Here is a 20,058-nt window from a genome sequence, read left to right on the forward strand (position 1 = left end):
CCTCCAACTTCCTCCACTCAGACCCAATCCCCTGTACCTCTGTCTATCCCAAGCACACCATCAGATCAGCCTGCACACACCTCACTACACAAGGGAAGCTCAGGCAAACATAAGCACCACACATCCCACAGGCACTTAAGCAATCATCACACACATAAAGACACACCAACATCCACTGCCTCCACTGTGTCCCCCTCCTCATCGTCTCCCTCCTCCCTCCCAGTCTCATCTACACTCACACCTGCATGCACTACCTCTACAGCCACTACGTCCCGCATCAGCACACCCACCAGCACACCCCGCTCATGTGGAGCCACCACCCCCAATACCATACACACTTCCTCTGTGTCCTCTCGCGTTGTGTCTGCGACGCCCCCTCCGAAGAAACACAAACGCAGGCACACACCCACCCAACAGCCATCCACCTCATGACAGCCTCCAGCGCATGCACCTGCACCCAAAGCCACAAAATGTACACCTCCTACAACCACTACTTCTTCCTCCACTCCCAAACCCCCTCCAGCTATCCGTCCCAGTGTGTCCAAACAACTTTTCCTGTCCAGCCTTAACCTATTTCCCATCCCCCCGTCCAACTCATAGGTCCCTAACTTGAACCTCAGCGACAAAATCTCCGGGACCAGTGGTGCCTGTGGTCACAGGTATGTGGAGTGCACCGGCCACCAGGACAGCCAGTGTGGCACGGAGCCACAGCACAGCCAGTCCCCCCGTGAAGCACCAGAAGTTGGCCAGTGCCCGGCGGGAGAAGGGGAAGACTCCAGCCACCCAAGACGCTCCCAGGGGTCCCGGTGGGAATGTGGACTCAGCTGTAACTCCTCCCAAGGTAGGGAAGGGCCACAAGAAACCCGGCAAGTCTAGGAGAAGCAGCAAGGCGGAGAAGACCGCCATCATCCCTGCTGCCCAGGAGGGCCCCGCCAGCCCCATCCTCGCTGCACAGGAGGCCACCGCCAGCCCCATCCTCGCTGCCCATGAGGGCCCCGCCAGCCACAGCCCAGCTGCCAAGGAGGCCACCGCTAGCCCCATCCTCGCTGCACAGGAGGCCAGCGCCAGCCCCATCCTCACTGCACAGGAGGCCACCGCAAGCTCCATCCTCTCTGCCCAGGAGGGCTCCACCAGCCACAGCCCAGCTGCCTAGGAGGGCCCTGCCAGCCACAGCCCAGCTGCCCAGGAGGGCCCTACCAGCCACAGCCCAGCTGCCCATGAGGGCCCCGCCAGCCACAGCCCAGCTGCCCAATGAAGGACCGCCAGCCCCAGCCCAGCTGGGCAATGAAGGAGCGCCAACTCAGGTACTGCTGAACAGGGCACCGCCAACTCAAGCACTGCAGAACTGGGCACCGGCAAGTCAAGCATAGCTGAACAGGGCATCGCAACTCAAGCACCTCTGAACAGGGCACCGCCAACTAAAGCACCGCTAGCCCATGAGCGGCAGGGGCACGACGCAACTGGGACCGTCACGGGGTGCGTGATGCACTCTGGGCACTAGTCCCCCTCAAGAACCAGTGGAGACATGCATCCACTACCTCTGTCCTTCACAGGATGAAGCACTCTGGCCACCAGTCCCCCTCCAGAACCAGTGGAAACATGCATCCACTACCTCTGTCCTTCACAGGATAAAGCATAATGGGCACCAGTCCCCCTCCAGAACCAGTGGAGACATGCATCCACTACCTCTGTCCTTCACAGGATGAAGCACTCTGGGCACCAAGCACCCTCCAGAACCACTGGAGACATGCATCCACTACCTCTGTCCTTCACAGGATGAAGCACTCTGGGCACCAAGCCCCCTCCAGAACGAGTGGAGACATGCATCCACTACCTCTGTCCTTGGCAGGATGAAGCACTCTGGGCACCAGTCCCCCTCCAGAACCAGTGGAGACATGCATCCACTACGTCTGTCCTTAGCAGGATGAAGCACTCTGGGCACCATGCCCCCTCCAGAACCAGTGGAGACTGTTATCCACTTGAGAGACTGTGGCTTTGCACTCCCCAGGATGAAACAGTGGGCAAACCACCGACTGTAGAGACTTAAGAGACTGTGGCTTTGCACTCCCCAGGATTGAACAGTGGGCAACCCACCCACTGTAGAGACTTGAGAGACTGTGGCTTTGCTCTCCCCAGGATGAATCAGTGGGCAACCCACCCACTGTAGAGACTTGAGAGACTGTGGCTTTTCACTCCCCGTGATTGAACAGTGAGCAAAACACCCACTGTAGAGACTTGAGAGACTGTGGCTTTGCACTCACCAGGATTGAACAGTAGGCAAACCACACTCTGTTGAGACTTGAGAGACTGTGGCTTTGCACTCCCCAGGATTGAACAGTGGACAAACCACCCACTGTAGAGACTTGAGAGACTGTGGCTTTGCAGTCCCCAGGATACATCATTGGGCATGGAGCCCCCTCATGGATCTGGCGTTGTGCACTCATCCGGCTCATCCCTTCCCTTCCCCCTGAGGTGCCTGTTGTATTTCTATCTGATGCCCCTGCAGTGTTCTCTCTGTTTTGATCTGGTATCGTGTGCAATACCTGGACTAATTTTCTCGGTGTATATTTTGTAAATAGTGTTTATATGCATATTTTTGCATACTGCATTTTGCTATATTACAATGGTTACACTCATTTCCTTTTGTCTTTGCATTCTTCCGGGGGGGGGTTGGGGGGGGGTACTATGATGTATAGATATGTATTAGTGTGTGTGTTGTAGTGGGTGAGGGTGGGGGTGGGGGTGTTGCATGTGTGTGTCCCTGTTTTTTGCATCCCCCCTCCCCTGTGTTGTCAGTGCAGTACTCACTGTGGTCTTCGCCGCCGGTGTAAGTGCTCCTGGTACAGGAGCAGGAAGAGTATCGTGGGTAGGATTTGGAGTTCCGGGTACATGGTGTCGTTGTTCCTCGTGGAGTGTGTAGAGGTGAGCGTTTTTCCTTTGAAATTCCTGTTTCCGCCGTGTTTTTATCCGTGGTGAATCCGCCCCGGAAAAGGTGGCGGATTGGTAGGTTGTGATACTGTGGGTGGTACATTGTCTTCCGCCTGTCTGTTGGCGGTGACCGCCAAGCTGTTTGTCTGTACCGCCGTGGAGGTCGGAGTGTTAAAGTGGCTATCTTTGTTGGCGGTTTCCGCCATGGTCGTAATTCCAAATCTTTTACCGCCGGCCTGTTGGCGGTCTTACCGCCGCTTTAACACCGACAGCCAGGGTTGTAATGACCACCTTAATGTGTTTAGGTACTTGTGCCATCCGGGTATTTACTGTACAAGGTGCTGTTCTGTGGTGCGCGCCCCCTTTTACTCATGTGCGTTTGTGGTGCATGTTGCACCCACCCCAACTCCTTCCACAAAAGTGTCACCTCGGTAATGGCCTTGAGCACTTGCCGATGGGAAACCAGGTCTTTCCACTTCTGGCTTTCTGGGCGGTGTGGCCGGCAGGTCAGGCAGCTCTTGCCTGACTTCCGGTAGCATCAGAAGAAGCGCACAGTGAGATGCAAGACATATCCCATGCGTGCACGGCCTATGGGAGGGGCAGTGATGTTTTGTTAACTTCCCTCCCCATACGTCAATTGACTCCAACCCCAGGCTGTAATAACATGGGTTTTGTTGAGTGGTGGAATTAAAGGTCCTTCTCATTTCAGATCGCTCCCATTTCAGAGTGTTTTGTGAACGAGCTCCTGGTGCAGCTTCATTCTGGTTCTGACACCCCTGAACAAAGAAGGCTGGGGCTGCAATAACTATTGGTTTTCCAATGTCCTTACTGGAGCACCTTGAATTTGGCTTCCCTTTGGGACTTGGACTGTGATATTATTATCATGTTGGATTATGAATCACTGACTACTCAGTGGAAAAAATCTCTAGATAAATTGATATCTTCTGCCCCTCAACCTTTGTCCAAACGGCTTGACAAATTAGGAGGACCTGCAACACCCTCTCTTTCTAATGGAGATCGCTTTTCTCTGTCTATCCCTCCCTCTGAGCAACCTTGGCCCATGCTAGCAAGCTGGTCAACATTTCCCTGCCTTCTATTTCAGAGTATGCTTATGCCAATGCATCTAACCCTCCTCAACCTATTCCTTTAATTACTGCTTCTCCTTCTCATGAATCCCATACAGCTTGTAAGCACGCTAAGAAGCGCAAACACTCCTCCCCTGCTGCTCCTTCTCCTTTCACCTTTGAACTCTCTGATATGATTCACCCTAGATCATCTGACTGGGCCCGAGCCCCTGCTGTGGCAAATTCTATGCAGTTGCACATTAGGAACAAGTTTGAGAAAGATGTAAGATCCAGATTGAGGTCTGAGTGCCCTCGCCCTAATCTTCCCCATAAACCGCTTTCACCCCTGAAATTGATAATACTATGCTGACATTCCTCAAGAGGTATAATAAAGATCCGAAAAAAAGGGATAGATAGAGCTCTGAGGGCTTGCCAGGACAAGCTCTTAGATATTTCAGGCTCACTTGCTAAGATTCTAGAATTAGCCCTTCAAGCTCAGGAAACAGGGGCCGCTATCCACCCAGAGGACCTGACTGGATGAACTCAGAAAGCCATTTGTTTTTTGGGGAATGCAAATTGTGCCCTGGCATCTGACAGAAGGAAATCCGTCTTACTGCGCATTGACCCTCAATTGGTGGATCTAGATTCTGCTGAAGTGGGTCCCCTGGCAGAAGGTCAATTATTTGGAGATCAATTCATAAAGGATATTGCGAGGTTGATGAACACTTTCACCTCTCTGGATAAGTCTCAGTTCTCACTCAAACGAATGTTCAACCCCCTTTTTGGAAGGGCCCGTCATTTTCGAGGACGTTCGACCGGCCGAGGATATCAAAAAGATCCTTCAAGGGGATCCCTCTCAAGACACAGGAGTTATACCCAAGAACCTTCACAAGTGAGTTTCTACCCCTCTAGATCTAGAGTCCCACACAACTGCAACCTCCAAGGCTCTGGCAGAGGCTACAGAGCCCTTGACAACACCCATGCAGGTAATAAACCTTTCTCTTCCTTATATTCCTTGAGGCAGCAGACTCAAACATTTTGTTCAAAATTGGGCCTCTATTTCTTCAGATGCATAGGTTCTGAATACAGTACAAGGTTACACCATAGAGCGAACTGCCACTTCTCTTCAACCTTTGCTTCCTCCACCTATCCTTTTTTCCCAAACAGACAATTCCTTTATAAATTGCGAAATTCTAGATATTCTCACAAAGAAAGCTATCACACCAGCTTCCCGACACCCAAGGGGTTTTTGCAGCAATCTTTTCCTCGGTCTAAAAGCAAGGAGGCAGTCAGAGGTTAGTTCTCAACGTCTGAAATTGCAACCCATTCGTACTCTAGCGCCATTTCGAGATGGAGGGCGTCCATCTTTTGAGAGATCTCCTTCAGGACAGAGACTGGATGGTACGTCTAGATCTCAAGGATGCCTACATATCGGTTTCCATTGCCCCTTCACACAGAAGGTTTCTTCAATTCCGTTGGGGGGCAATTGGTACGAATATATGACACTTCCCTTTGGCCTGTTTTTGGCCCCATGGGTGTTCACCAAACTGTTGAAACCAGTGGTCGAACACCTACGTATACGATATACGCTTGATAATCTATCTAGACTATATGATTCTGTTGGCACAGGATCAGTCCCTGTTGTTAACTCATCTGTCTTGGGCAGTTTCTCTTCTTCAGGATCTTGGGTTTGTGATCAACCACAAGAAATCATCCATGATTCCGTCTCAAGTAAATGGAGTTCCTAGGATTCCAAGTGGATTCAGACTTCCTTCCCAGAAAATGAAATCGATCAAGCTACAATTGAGGTTGACATTATCGAATCAGATGGTATCTTTGAGATCCCTAGCTCAGATTGTGGGCCTAATTGCTTCTTCAATCCAAGCAGTTTTTCCGAGGCCTCTGCATTACAGAGCCTTGCAGAGACTGAGAATTCACTACCTTCAAAAGGGCCTTTCATACAATCATATGGTTCCGTTACCTCTCAAAGCCCGAGAGGAACTCGAATGGTGGCTTTCTCATATGGAGGCCTGGAACGGCGAGCCATTTTTTGAGTGTCACCAGAGATTGTGATAGAGTCCGATGCCAGACTATGGGACTGGGGAGCGAGATGTGGACAGTTCTTGACAGTCTGTGGTTATCCGAGGAGCTTCGGCTCCACATCAATTGTCTGGAGCTACTATTGGGTTTGTTCGCCATCAGGTCTCTCTCCCCACTCAAGAGCAATTGTTGCATTCTCTTGAGAATGGACAATGTGTCCGTGGTGCGATACATCAACCACTTGGGAGGGACAAGTCCCGCCTATTGGCACATATTGCCAGGGAATTTTGGCATCTATGTCTATCACAAAAGATCAAGCAAGTGGCGGACTAGAACTCTTGGTTCCTGAAGGATTCCAGCAACTGGGAGCTTCATCCATCTGTCGTTCGGAAGATTATGTTTTTGATGGGTTCGTGTCAGGTGGATCTGTTTGCATCTTGTATCAATTTTCAGGGTCTGAATTTTTTCAGCTGGAGATTCTCATCACTCTGGTGTGGAAGAATCAACCATGGTTTCTATCTCTTCTGGAGCTCTCTATTGATCTACCTCTTCACCTTCCAGTCTTTCCACAGCTCCTTTTGGACCCTGAGGGATCTCCTCATTCACTTCTGTTATCACGGCAACTGATTCTTATGGCCTGGAAGATATCAGGAGACATTCACAAGTGCAAGGTCTTTTATCTTCAGCTACCTCTTTTATACAACAAGCTTGGGCTCTATCCACCCACAAAAAATACTCTCTAGCATGGAAAAAAATGGGTGGGTTGGTGCCTTGGAGGGGAAGTGGGTTCTGTAGGATCCCAGATAAAAGACATTATAAACTTCTTGTCAGAATGTGCTAAAACAGGCTTGCGTTACAGGTCAGAAAATAACTTTAGATCTACTATTTCTGCAGGTCCTGAATGGAGAAATAATAAACCAGTAGGCAAACATCCTTTAATATGTAAATTGCGTAAAGGTATCAGGGCGGTGAATCCACCCAAACCATGTTACTCACAACTGTGGGATGTAAATATTGTATTATTCTTTATGAGTGACTGGCCTGACAATCATTTGTTAACTATGAAACAACTATTGGCGAAGTTGACCATGTTGTGTTTAATCTCATGTCGCACAGTTTCTGAAGTGAAAGCTTTAGATCTAGCAGGTAGATTATTCTCTCCTTCTCGAGTTTTGTTTCTTATTTCTAGATGTACCAAAAATGCATGTCTAATTCTGTTGATTATCCTGCTTTTCCTCATAATGAAAATCTCTGTGTGGTTAAGTGTTTAAAGGTTTATGAGGAACAAACCGATAGTTATAGAATATATTCTTTCGTACCTCTTCTGATATCTATTCAAAAACCTTCCCGACCAGTCTCAGCTGCCACTCTGGCCCACTGGGTTTGGTGGTTAATGTCAGAAGCAGACATCGATGTATCCTTATATGGTGCTCATTCCACCAGAGGTGCTATGGCGGCAAAAGCTTTTGTTTTGGGTTCTAGATTAGAAGACAATCTTAGAGCCATTGATCGGTCTAGTGATTCCATGTTAAAAATATTTTATTATAAGCCAATGGCACATGTTTCTTCTTTAGTGGTGGATCAGCTTTGAACCAGCATAATCAGAGCCTCCTGTCCTGACATAGAATACAACATTTTCTAGCTTTGCGACAAGAACTTTAGATTCAATAAAGGACATGGAGGCGAAGATTATCCCACCTGTTGGATCAAACATATATATATTTTGGAGGTTTATTTCTTGTAATGCATTATTATGAAAGTGTATTTGCCCTCCCTTGATTTTATCTGTTGAAGAAGAATTGAATCTCATATTTTTCATTTCTTACAGAAACTGATTCCATACAGGGGTTCAGATTTGTGGATCTTCCGGGTTTGTTGTTGGCGATCAGTCTGGTGATGTTGAAGCTATCCAGGAGGATCATGTCCGCAACTGTTCTGTTCTGAGAGTGGTATTGGACTTTTGCAAAGAAAGAGGAAGTCAGATGGTGCCTCTCTAGTTTATAGACTGTGTGGACTGCTATTGGAGGTTTATGCGAGGGGCGTGGTTCAAAGCCTCATGTTAGTGTGTTATCTGTGTTTACTGTTATTTTATTGGCTGCTGTTTTTTGAGTAGTTAAGATTGAGATGCATAATCCTCACCTACATGTCTTTAATAGAATCTAAAATTCTTATCGTAAAGCTAGACATTTTTTTATTGGTTTGAGATTCCTGTATTTAGGCACATCCATCTGTGCCATCCTTTTCACTTGGTTCAGGACGGCATTACAGATCTTTGGAAGATTTTGATTGCTTCTCCAAAAGTAAGTCTTCTCCTTACATCTGGACTTTTTTAAGGCTTCCTTTTACGTCCAGACATGTAGCTCAACATAAGTATTCTGTGTGTGTATATGTATATTTCTACAGATAGAGGCCTTTTCCTGTGGTGGGATAGAGGGAGAGCTCCCATTAAGGTATTTTGAAGCTTGAGTCTTTCTTTTTATGTTTATTTTTGTATATAGTATCTCTGTCTATATTTTCCATTTTGATTGTTGTAGACCATCATCAGATTGCTCATTTTATCCGTGGACTATGCTCAACTAAGTTGACACTCTAACTGCCACTTATTTAAAAAAAAAAAGCTTTTTGTTGATAAAGTCAATAAATGCACATACAGAATTGGGCAATGACACCCTTTTTTCACCCAGAACTAAGTTATGCTTTTTTTAGTTCACTCAAAATGTAGCTTTCGCGTAGTGGGAATGGGGGATATGGGTTGAGAATATAATGAATAATATTGATTATTCTTTCCTCCTTGCCTGTTGATTATTTTGGATTTCCCGATGTGCTCCCAATGTTGCGGCACTAATTGTACCACAAAATATAAGCACATTTCGTGATTACTACAGAGTTGCAGATAATCTAATTAACAATAGGTCCTGATGAAAGCCATGGACCCTGAGTGGCCATGTCAGGCTACAACATGTTGACCTTCATTTTAGTTGCATAGGATTCAGTGCTGATCCTCACAACATCATCTGTTTTTAATCTTACCCTTATCCTTCTTATGGACACTAATAAATAGGAATTTAGGATATAAGGTAATTTTAACTCACATTGTTTCACTCACCTTCTCACTGAGATATCCTTCAGTTCATTTGGATAACAGGATAATGAAGTGATTGGAGACCCCATGATGATGCTACTCACGAAATCACCCAGCGGTGGTAACATTAACCGTTGAGGGTAGAATATGTGGTTGAGAGTTTGTTGAGGAAGATCACAGGGAGCTTGGAATGATATTGTATGAGGGTTCACTTCTTTTGGCCATTAGTGTTTGGACAAAGGAAGCTGGGTGAACCTTAGACACAGCTTCTGTCTCCCTCCTTCACTGGTTGATATATGTAGCAGGATACCCAGTAACCTATGTGTTTTATGTGACACCTGCTGGCTTTTGCAGAGTACTAGTACCTGAGTAAGGTTCTGACAATTGCTTGTGTAGCAGGTTATTAGTGACATGGTGTGTTTGGTCTAATGATGTATTGTGCAATACAGTTTATATTTTTATATAACTTGGTGTTGTGTTTCCTTTGTGGTGTATTTATTGCATCACATATGTTGTGTGTTCTGCAATCGCTTCACCCATTGCCTCTAGGATAAGTCAGACTTCTCATGCCAATCTACCGAGGGGGTGAGAAGGGTTTATCATTGGTGTGTCACTCCCTCACCCTGACTAGAGTGGTTGGTTTTGGCTGGCTAAGGTGCATACCTTAGCCAAACAGAAACCCCATTTCTAACATCTACTATATACTAATGGCCTGTAAATTAAATGCTACAAATATAGCCTGCAACACTTATTGTGCAATCCATTTAGGTAGCACATTAAAACATGTCTCAGGCCAATCATTGCAGCCTGAATGCAGTGTTCCACTGGCATGTCGAATTGGCATTTAAAGCCTTAGGATTCCTTTTTATTACACATAAATCACCCCTGAGGTAGGCCCTAGGTAGCTCATAGGTCAGAGTGCTCTATAATTGATAGATAGGACAGGTACTTTTCAGCTTTGCATGTCCTAGTAGTGAAAAACTCCCAAATTAATTTTTCATTACTGATATTTAATAAGCTGTAATTCCTAAAGGAGAGGAGGTGGTTTTATCATGTTTGGTATCTATGAACTGGTAATGATAAACCTCTTTCGAAGTAAAGGTGAATTTATCATTACAAGTTTCAAAATGCCACTTTTAGAAAGTTGGCATTTTCCTGCCCTTAGCCCTCTGTGGCTGCAGCATGTCTTAGGTCACATGACTAGGTGTAACTGACAGTTAGGACTTTAGTGGGATGGGTGAGCCTGAATGGGCCATTAACTGGCTTGATGGGGGGGCAGAGCTAAGCACAGTACCACTTGCACCTGAAGAAGCTGTGCTCTGCTACCACACAATAGGCTTAATGTCCCTGTTTTGTCATTGCAGCCAGCTAGGAGCCAGGGCAAGGGGGGCAGGAAACTGCTGGAACTTCAAAGAACCCTTCTGAAAACATTACCCAACTTCTAGGAGCAGGGCACCAGGGTATTAAAAGTTCAGTACAGGACCTTTGGAAGGACTCTCAAAGGACTGCCTGTTGTTTTGACCTGTTGTGCATTCTGACAGACTGTTGCTATACCTGGAAGGACTGCTTTGCTGCCTGGAGCCTCATTGAACATTCAGAGGGCAGACTTGCTGTGGAGCCCTGCATCTTCACCTGCACCCAGGACTTCAGAAGTGACTCCAAGGGCTAGTTTAGCTGGCCTCCTGTTCAGAGTCACAGGGACATAACAGGCTCCCACCAACTTGAACCAGCACCTGGACCCAGCCTGAGTGAGTCCTAAAACCCCTAGAGCTCCACATCCACTCCTGGACCTTTGGTTGTGGTGCTGAACATGCCCAGATGGACAATTTAACTTAAAACGTTAAACATTTATAATTCAGGTTCTACTAACTCTCTCTTTGTTCCCCCTATACGTCTGTGTATTTGCTATGTGTATTTGCTATGCCCCATGTAGAACCCTGGAGAGAAGACTGGCTTTGAATGTTGGTGAAGGCTCCTGACAGTGGCGAGCCTGGAGACACAGAGGTTGTATCTTAGCTAAAGCTGGACTTACCCCAAGTTATTGACTCCTCCTGATTTCTTTTTCAGCACCATCTGGCTCTAAATGTAACGCAACGTAGCTCATGGCGCTGTGTTGCGTTACGTTTCTTTACAAAGCCACGCGAAGTGGCGGAAAAAGCTTTGCGTGGTTTGTAAATCTTATGTGACTTGTCTTTGTCTCTCCTTTTGCGATGGAAGAACAACAAAAGACTCACTAAATATTTGACTTTTTTTTTAATCTCCCAAACCAAGAAGAATAACAAAACACTCCAAGCAATGAACGAGCATTGTAATCAAAATGTATTTAAGGAGGACGTTCGTGATAATGAGAAAGAAAACTCAGTCAGTAAAACATGCGAATCAAGGAGTACAACAGCGAAGGAAATACTTCGAAATGAACAAGTTCATATATTTCAAGAAAAATACTCATTGATATGAAGTTTGGTAAAAACTTCGAACAGCAGTTCTAAGTTATTCAAGTGCAGTGCGCGCTGCCTGCAGAGGTGAACATGCACTTGACTGTAGAGCAAGGAGAGGAGGATTGCAGGTGTGGACTCTCAACGAAAAGGGTAAATTCAGACACTGACTGATAATGCCATAGACTCCAGCTCCCTGAATGATTCTATAGCTTAGCCTGCAGGAGACCTGGCATTTTGGATGTCTAGTAGTGTTGCAGAAGAACTCATCACCTTAGTCTCTAGGTTTGTTTTCTCACGCTTGTGACACAGTGAAAGATCAGAGAGCTTTGTAAGTATTTGTAGCATGAGGATGGGTATAATGAAGACTGGCGACTATAGCTAGCCCATCCATAAACATCTTGACACTAGATCGAATTCCCACTGTGGTCTCCTACCCTACCCATCCTTCAAGATCAGTCCTTCTCAAATGTATGAGGAATGAGTAAGAGATGTGCAGCCTTTTCATCGCCGCTGTGGTGGTTCCTAATGTTTCTGTTAAAAACAGCAAACTTCTCAAAAATCTACTGGACGATTTATTTGTGTGTCTTACCAAAATAATGATTTTTTAGCATCAAACTCCTCTTACTGATGCCAATAACGATTTATACTATATTGTCATTAGTAAGATCTTGACTTTGAATAGTGAATCTAGACTTAAACATTTGGCAGTGCAATAGCAGTAAGAATGTGTTTCTAGTCAATAAAAGCACAGGTTGATATTTCTGTCCTCGATATACAGAAGACTTATAAACTATTAACATAATGTATTTGTTTTTATACACAGCAGCAGTACGTGTCTATTTTTAACAAATTTGATTTCTCTTCTAACATTTCAAGATAAGATCCAAATAATATTTTAAATTGCTTTAGCAAATCTGTAAGATTTCTCACACACTAAAAAATGATGAATGCAGAGATCAGCCTTCTGAGTGGAGTGGAGTGCGGATTTATCAACATGTGCATGCTCCTTAGGGTTGGAGTAGGTGCATTGTAATAGATGTAATGAAGGGTAGGAAAGAGGTAAATGTGAAGTTTACAGCCAGTTGGAATACTTGACTAAATCTCCCAACTCACACTTGCTCAGCATCTTGTAAATTAACAGGAATGCACCACACAGGTAGGCCGGAGACCTTATGTCTTTCCAATGTTGTCTTTCTATACCTTTTAACAAGGAAATACGTTGCTCAGACTTTGTGTCTTGCCCTGTCCCCGAAACTTTACGCCACCTCCAATTCCACAGCCATCACAATTCTCCATGCACAAAGGTCCTTGCAAGGGAAATCAGCGACCTGGGCAGGCAAACTGCATGAAATTTCTTTTCCAGAAATTAGGGCACATGATTGCACTCATCTCTGACACGTTAATGAATCGGTGAGTGAGTGAGCGTACAAGCATGTAGACGAGTAAGTGAACTGATAAGAGAATTGTTGGTGAATGATTTTGTATAGAGAGACTATGCCAGTTTGTTAAAATAATGGAAAGAAACCTGTTTGGGGAATTAGGTCAAATTGAGCAATGTGGTGAATGCAACCATAATTGCAGGGGACTAGGAGAACTAGTAGAAGAGTTTGCATATTGTCTGTAACAGATGCAAGTTTGCGATGTAGTATTTAAAGATGGTATTTGAATTGTGAAATATGTAGAATACTGAATGTTTCAGTGGGTGTATGTGTGTTTTTCTGGCTTGGTTGTTGTATTTTCAGGTAACAAGTTTTACATTTAAGAAAATGGTTTGACCTCTATGATTCTCGCAACTATAAATATTAGAATATTCCCCTTTCCAATGTCTTGCCACAAGGTGTACAAATAAATGTACTGTGTGCGGCTTATGTCTTCTAATGCAGCAGGGTCAGCTGGATGCTACAGCAAGGCACTAGGTGCATATCTAGTTCACCTCCAAGAGAGGAGCACCGTATTTTCCATAAAACCATACAAAATGGTCTTTCTGACATGGTCTAAAGTACCAGGGGCATGAGCATGTAATCAATGATTCCGACACTGTACACACATTCACTGAGTAGTGGGCATGGTGCCATTTCGGGTTGTCAAATGAAGGTAGGTGGACAGTGGAAGAAGGGATTGTCAAGGTCGCTACCACGTGGTTGCAATGCAAACTCCAAGGTGCTTATGTCTGGCCTGCCTTAGATTAACAGGAGAGTATGGAGCATGGATAAGGATAGCTTGGTTAAAAGAGCAAATTCCATTAACACAAAACTCTAAAACTGCACATGGATAGATAGAGTTTTGAGGTGAATGGCAGGCTTCTCTGGGTCGATACCCTTAGACCCACCACGTAGGCAACAGATTATACATACTTTTAAAATCATTATAATAACATTTCAGAGAAAATGATACAATATCAGTGTTGGTGGCCAGGAGGGCTGTTTTCCAATTTCCCATCTGTGCCTGCCGCTTTACATAGATCGTAACACTGGGCAGTGGCGTAACGAAACATGAGGGGGTTCGCCATCAAAATACACCGAGCGTGACCCCACGACCCAGATCCGCTCAGGAGCACTCAGCCAGGAGCCCTGCCCCTGTGCACAGTGCCGGAGGGGGGCCCATGGAGCTCGGGTGCACCTCCCGCCCCGCGGAGACTGCGTCCGCGGTTAAACCAAAAACAATCCTCCGGTCGCACACACGTGCCGTATTCCCTAAAAACGAAGATATATCCTTTCTTGCAGACGCACCCATTCACACATGGTTCTGTACATATGGAGGGCGTATCCATGTAATTGTGACAGTTCCGGGGGCAGGCCGTGGTGCACCTACTGAAGACAGAGTTGCCGGGGATGCACAAATAACATTTAGACACGTGATCACATAGATTGATTCTTGGGTCTCTCTGGGCGTAGCCATCGTCGCAGACACACTTCGGTACACACGGCTTTTTGCAAGGGATTTTCTTACCCAGGTGGGCGCAGCTCTTTGGACAAGGAGGTGCACAATCTTTATAGTGCATATTTGGTGGGCATGATTCTGCAGAGAAAACATAAAGAGGCAAGTCATATTTATGTTACTTTTTACATTGATCCTCGAGTAAATTAATTTAGCCACCGTGGTGTTTACGTGATCTGTGCATACGCTGGTCATCCCTCTCCGCCTCTCTACCAGGGTCCTGATTATATGACGAGGAGGTGGCTGAGCGACTTTCCAACTACAGAGTGTTGTTTAAAAACACAACACTCTAGCTGGATGCCTGGATTGCACATGTATGAGGGGGGTAGTTCAACTAACAAGCACAATCCACTTTATTTAGCAAGCTGCACGTGCCTCGGTATATCTGATGAAAGATAGCTGTCACGGAGCACATCAGTGCAACCCCGAGGCCAATAAGAAGCCTCACACAGAGACAGGACGCCCACAACTGGGCCATCTTATGAAAGGATTGCGCTTCGAGTCCTATCAAGAAGCTGGGGAAGGGATTGACCTAAGTCTTCCTCTGAAACCTGGCCCTGCTGCTCTGTCTGGCTCCTTGTTAGGAATCATGGCTTCTTCTGTTGCCATGAAGCATCTACGTTGCTATGAAGGAAGTAAGGTAAGTAAAAAAAAACAGTCAGTGTTGTTTCTTTGTATTTATTTGAGTGGAAGAATGGTTGTGAGAGTGAATGAGATTGAGTGAGAATGTGTGTTAGTTTTATGTGTTTGAGAGCATCAATTAGGATGAGCAAATGAAAATCAACGATTGAGCAGTGTGAGTGTGTTAGAATGAGTGAGTGACGGGAGATCATGTGAGTGAGTGAGTCATGGTTGTCTCTTTTTCCATGGTGCAGCAGGAACCAGAGGCCCTGGTGCAACTGCACCAGGCAGCCCTACTGAAGCAGGACATCTGTACCCCAGGAATTGAAATCAGAGCCTCTGTTCACCAGTAGTTGTGACTGAGATTCAGCGATTATGAAAGTGTGTGTGTGTGTGCACAAGGGTGCTTTTGCATGAGAAATAGTGAGCATGAGTGTATGGGCACATTTTTGCATGAGGGTCTCCAAGGCAAATTTTGAAAATAATTAGGTCAACCCATGGCAAGTATTATGCCCTGACACTTTCAAGGATCACCAGCTGGCACTGGTGATTTTAAACAGGTCAATATTTATTGGCTTTTGGCGCAGGTAGCTCAGCTCGTCACCTTGCTGTGCTGCCCTGTGTCAAAAGGAAATGGCAGAAATCTTCTGTATCTAAAGCATACGGAGAATCCTTGACCTCTTCCTCTGAGCTAGTGCACAATGGGCTGCCTAGCGCCACCTCAGGTACCCTTGCACTGTGGTGCAAGGGTTTCTGCATTGCATGCAAGATTGTGTTTGTGCAGGAAGGGATACCTTCCTGCACAAAGGCTACCTTCCTACACAAAACAATCCTGGGAGACATTTTCCTCTTCAATGTGTGCTGCAGAAATTCATAACTCTGGTTTTGTGTAACTTAAAAAGTTCATATTGGTGTCCAAATTTATATAAAATCTGATTTATTCTAAATTTGTTGTTGGATTTCTTTCGAATCATGTCATTTACTTATTGTCCATGTTGTTGTGAAATGCTTTACACATGTTCCTCTAAGTAGCCTGATTGCTCTTTGCCACACTACCAAGACTGAGCTAAGGTTTACTGGCGTGAACCCAAGGCCGACTATTGAGTAATGTGCTAGTATTAAATGGTAAGACTCCCCAGTGATACCACATAATACTGCCACCTTGCTGCAGAGATGCCATGCAGTGTTCTGCACTACTTGAAGCTGTTGAATCGGAAAAGCTGGGGGCCGAGAAAGAAAACAATGGCATAGTCCAATCAAGAAAGAATGAATGCTTGAACAACTATTTTCTGGGAATCGCTGGAAAGTAAGGCTAAGAATTCCTTTAGGGCTTTCATCAACCAGAAGCACACCATTACAACTAAGATTTGTCCTTTAAAGTAGAGGAGACCATCAAATACAACACCTAGGTTTCTTGCAGTGCCTAAGGGTGGCTGGGTGAGCACCCAAAGGCTAACTTCCCAACCAACCAGGAGAAGGATTGGGCCCAAAGAAGAGGATTTATTTCTTCTCTGGATTAGACTACAAGTGATTAGTTTTCACCCAGTTGAAGAAGGTTCTTATACAAGTGGAAAGGACTCCCTAGCTGAGTACAAATCTTCCTCGTAGGAAAAGAGAAGCTGGATTTTATCAGCATACGAAATGTTCTTAATACAAAATACAAAATAGGAAAGCAAGCAGGGACATGTAAATATTAAACAACGTAGGGCTTAATGCTGATGCCTGGGGAACTCCAAAGTTGAGAGTTTTAGATTGTGAGAAGTAAAGTTTCATCTAGACTAACTTCTGTCTCCCACTCAAAACTGATTTAAGCTACTTATGGGACCCACACCAATATCAGCCAAGCATTGAAGAAGTATATCATGGGAAACGGTTCTGAACGCTGCCAATAGGTCTAAAATAATTAAGGCAGTGCTCTGGCCCTGATCTAAAGTCAGCTTGATGGAATCCGTGATTTCAAGCAGTGCTATCTCCATGCCATGACGTGCCTGAAACCAAGATTGAGAAGGGTGTAGAAAATTGTGATTTCACTGAATGTTGCTATCTGTTGGTTGACAATGAATTCTAAGATTTGTTGATCTGCAGGGGGGAAAGACATCAGTCTGGAGTTGGAAAGGATCAAACTCTCAGACATAGACATTTTAGAAGAGGTATAACATTGGCCTTTTTCCACAAATTGGGGATAATGTCCATCTGAAAAGAGGAGCTGGAAAAGCTGAGACAGATTGAACAAATACATATTGAGATCATTCTCAGAATATGGGGGTGCATAGATCAAGCTCTGAGCCTGATTTGCAGTTCAGGTAGTGGGCCAACAGGTAATTTTTTTTCAGTGGTGTAAATTGGAAAGGTTTGTGTTTGGGGGCAGGTGCCACAATCAAAGGGCAGAAATTCCCAGGGGTCCACCATGATGAATTGAACTGTATTCAAATATTTTTTTCATCCACAAAAATCACAAAGCCTGCAACATAAGTTGGGGCTAGTGTTAAGGAATGGTTCATGACCATTTTGATCCATAAATTCTGAGACAATATTGAAGATTTAATTCAGACTATTGTTCACTCTGCTTATCTTCTGAGTATGGAATTTAATGTTCTAATGGTATTTGCTCAGGGCTTGTTCATAGACCATTTTGTCAGTGACCTGGTACTGGCACCTCCAGAGTCTTTCAAGCCTTTTATAAAGATTTCTTTTGGTAGAGAGCTCTGGAAAAAAAAACAGGGGGCAAATGGTGAAAACCTATTTAAGCCTTTAGCTTTTTCAGGTAATACTCTATCTGCAGTAGTAGAGAGCCATTTATTCACTGCGAGAGAATCTACATTGGGTTCCACTGAAATTATCCTATTGAAGGCCATGGCAAACATGGCAAAGCTTCTCTTTCTTTAGATGTCAAGTTATATTGCTGGTTATCCTAGCAAACTTTGCAGTAAATTGTTAGCAAATCAAAGAAGCATTGCTTCTCCTTGACTTTGGAGATTCCTAGAGATTCGTGTATCAGTTATTCGGTAGCCTAAATATTCTATTTCAGAATAACAGAGCCTCTCGAGTACTTGACTGACATGTTGATGGTAATGGGTAGGTTCCTTAGAGTAAACCTGGATATCATCTAAGTGGCTAACTACTAAGTGATTGATATTATCAGAAAATACATCATTTATAAAACATTGAAACATTGAAAAATCTCTGGGGCATTACTCAGCCCAGACTTCATGATTTGACATTCAAAATGTCCAAAAGGGTTTCTAAATGCTGTGTCTCCCACTCGTCACTTTCCTTGATGTACAATAGATGATACGTCCTGCAAAGTTTTGGTTTGTTAAATATCCTGGCTCCTCTAACAGATTCTAGAATATCCTTAATAAGGGGCAAAGGATATCTATCTTTGATAGTAATCTTATATTAAACTGCTATAATCAATTCATTGTCTTAAGTCATTCATCTTCTTTGGAACAAAAAATAGAGATTTTCCAGCAAGCGAGGTATTGAGTAATGAGCCCATTCTGTAAGCTTATTTTCAGATATTGTCTCAGGACCTCCCTTTCAGATTCGGAGAGAGAATCAAATCTACCAAATGAAACTACAGCCCCTGGCTGCAGTGGAATGGCACATGTAAATTACTGATGTGGTGGTAAGAAAATGTCTAAAGGAAAAGGTTTTTGAAAGAAGCCATGATGTGCTTGATTGAAGGCTGTAAGACCTTAAAGAAGGTTGATAGAGACATTGGGGGTCATTACAACATTGGCAGTAAAAGCCGCTTAGTGCCGTGCAGAAGACCGCCAACACACCGCCGCGGCCATGGAATTCTGCCACGGTCATTATGACCCACTGCTCGGAATCCGCCAAAATTCAGACTCCCACACAAGTCCGCCACACCAAAGGTCAGTAATTAATTGGCGAAAACAAAACCTCCACCGTCATGCCAACAGAAATACACCCACTCTATCGCGACACACAAATCCATACGGCGGTCTTTCAACCGCGGTATTCCATTGGCGGTACACACCGCTGCGCTCAAAATACACACACTCTTGCAAAACACAGCCACATTGGACAATTTGAAATACACACACCTGATACACATACACACAGCAATCCCACACACCCAATACAATATAAAACACACACCCACATCACCCACAAACCCCTACAACCAAAAATCACGAACGAAGGCCAGAGAGAGACACCACCATCAACAAACTAGCATCCATAGGCACACAACACCATCACCCACACAACTTCCACGCACCTCACACAACACACCACTACATTTCACCACACTTATCACCACACACACCACCCTACACATCACCTACACCACCCCATGGCACGGCAAAGACACCCCAGGTTCTCGGAGGAGGAGCTCAGGGTCATGGTGGAGGAAATCGTCCGGGTAGAGCTGCAGCTATTTGGATCCCAGGTGCAGCACACCTCAATTGCAAGGAAGATGGAGCTATGGCGAAGAATAGTCTATAGGGTCAACGCAGTGGGACAAAACCCAAGAAATCGGGAGGACATCAGGAAAAGTTCGAACGACCTACAGGGGAAGGTGCGCTCCGTGGTCTCAAGACACCACCAGGCGGTTGAGTGGACTGGCGGCGGACCCCCACCTCCTCACCCACAACTAACAACATGGGACGAGCAGGTCTTGGCGATTCTGCATCCTGAGGGCCTCGCAGGAGTTGGTGGAGGAATGGACTCTGGTACGTAAAATCTTAACTATTACATCCCCCACCCTACCTGCATGCTATCACATACCCCCACCCTCGCACTCACCCCTATCACTCCAGCTCCTCACTAATGTACCAATATCACAAATCACACATCCCAACATCAAGCCCTGCATGCAACAACAAAGCATGGACACCCATCACTGAAGCATGCCCATTGCACATACCCATACACCCCCCTAAACCATCATCACACAAGCTCACACACAGGAATGCCAGCA

At 45.2% G+C, this 20,058-nt stretch overlaps 1 long non-coding RNA gene across 1 annotated transcript in view; it reads right to left on the bottom strand.

Annotated features, from left to right (window-relative positions):
• Nucleotides 1-11,352: 11,352 nt before the first annotated feature.
• The window catches only part of LOC138246446 (uncharacterized), a 126,388-nt gene continuing 117,682 nt past the window's right edge, over nucleotides 11,353-20,058 (bottom strand). Inside the window, exon 4 of the long non-coding RNA XR_011194291.1 lies at nucleotides 11,353-14,570. This is a non-coding gene — a long non-coding RNA (uncharacterized lncRNA). The remainder of the gene's footprint in view (nucleotides 14,571-20,058) is intronic.

The sequence above is a fragment of the Pleurodeles waltl genome, chromosome 7, assembly GCF_031143425.1.
Source record: "Pleurodeles waltl isolate 20211129_DDA chromosome 7, aPleWal1.hap1.20221129, whole genome shotgun sequence".
NCBI lineage: Eukaryota > Metazoa > Chordata > Amphibia > Caudata > Salamandridae > Pleurodeles > Pleurodeles waltl.